This window comes from Chinchilla lanigera, unplaced genomic scaffold, assembly GCF_000276665.1.
Source record: "Chinchilla lanigera isolate Chin_1 unplaced genomic scaffold, ChiLan1.0 scaffold00044, whole genome shotgun sequence".
Lineage (NCBI taxonomy): Eukaryota > Metazoa > Chordata > Mammalia > Rodentia > Chinchillidae > Chinchilla > Chinchilla lanigera.
In genome coordinates this window covers 12,173,271-12,174,960 of record NW_004955445.1, presented here as the reverse complement: position 1 = coordinate 12,174,960, position 1,690 = coordinate 12,173,271, and positions in this window count along the sequence as shown.

Sequence of the window (1,690 nt, the reverse complement as noted above, 5' to 3'; positions counted from 1 at the left end):
GGAGAATCATAATCTTTCTTTAAAATATGAAGTTATATCTTCAGAAGAATATGAGATGTATCATGTATTAAATCAGTACCCACCTGAGATTTTTAATGCTAACAATATCAGATAATTTAAAAATGCACCAAATAAGACAGAATAAAGCTGTGAGCTGCCTACAGACTTCTAAGAAGAATGTATGAGCAGCCCCATTGGGGCTGGGGATTTAGCTCAGCGGCAAAGCACCTGCCTGGCAAGTGCAAAGTCGTGAGTTCGGTTCCCGGTACCGGAGAAAAAAAACCAAAACCATTAAAAAAAAAAAAAAGAAGCCCTGCATAGGAACACATTGTAGCTAAAATTCAATCACTGTAGAAAGTATGAGTTGCATTATGTTGTTCTTTTTCTATGGATATTATGAGCAACAAAACAATAATTTATAGAAAGCTTGTATACTGATATATTTAAAATATGTTATAATAATAATAGCAGCATGAAGAGTGAACTAAACTAAAATCAAAATGGATCAAAAATCCAAATATTAAAAATATTTTAAAAATCTAAAATATTAAATCTGCTGGATGAGAGATTAGATAGAACTCTTGAGGACATAAGTGTAGGCAAAGATTTCAGGAATGAAAACTTATTTCTTGAAATCCTCAGTGCATGGAGTTGTAAGTTTCAGTTCTGTTCTATTGTTTTGCTTGTTTCTGTGGGTTCTCCAATAATACAAACCTAACTCCTTTGCCTGTCTGCACTCTCCAGTACATTTTCTCTGACTCTTTCCCTTCCTTAGTTTACTTTAATTTTCTGGGTTGTTTTTGTGTTTTTTTCACTATCCTTTCTTAAATTGTTATTTGAATCTGTTCTTCCTTAGGTACCTTGCACTTTATGCCTCATTTTGAAGATAATTTTGTTTTTTCCTGAATCTTTAAAAAATTTATCCCTGGTTTATTTTACAGATCTGTGATCAGTTTTTTAAAAAATTTCTGTGTTTCATGTTTGAATACATTTAATGCTCTCTGGAATGTGTCCTTGTGTCCTTATGTTCTGTGGTTATTTTCGAGAGGTGAAAACAAGGAGGTTTCTTAATTTAATTTGTATTTCTACAATACTCCTTATAAAACTTTATTGTTATTCATTTTTTTATAACATTAATGGGTGTTACACTGTTAATTACTGGCACTCTGTGTCAGGCTAGTGAATTCCAGGTAGTTTACCAGTATTTATAGATAGAAGCTGTGAATCTTCTATGTTTCAGTTCTCTTTTAACATGTGAGACCCTAACTGTCCTTTCTGTCTTTTCCCATCACCATCAAATTGCCAAAAGTCTCCTTTTAGTTTCCCCTTTCCTTTTTTCTCCCCCAGAAACAATGCCTTTAGAAAACTAAGTCATCATGCTTTTTGCATTAAATTCAGGTCATTGCTCAAAATGACGTACTTGACTCTTAAATGCCTTAAATGGTTCATATTTTACAACCTTTCCCTGAGTTCAGCTTGTATTTGTCCACTTTGAAATGGATTTGGTTATTCTTGGTGGTTGTTCCAACTGTCCCTTTGCTACAGTAAATCCTCTATATTACAAGAAATTTTCTCATTTTCTGATTTTGCAGGGTTAAGCTTTGCAGTGGAGCGGGGAAGGCAGGAGTTTGTGAGACTCCAACACTTAGGGTTGGTGCTTTTGTCTTTTACTATCAGTCAATTTCAGCTT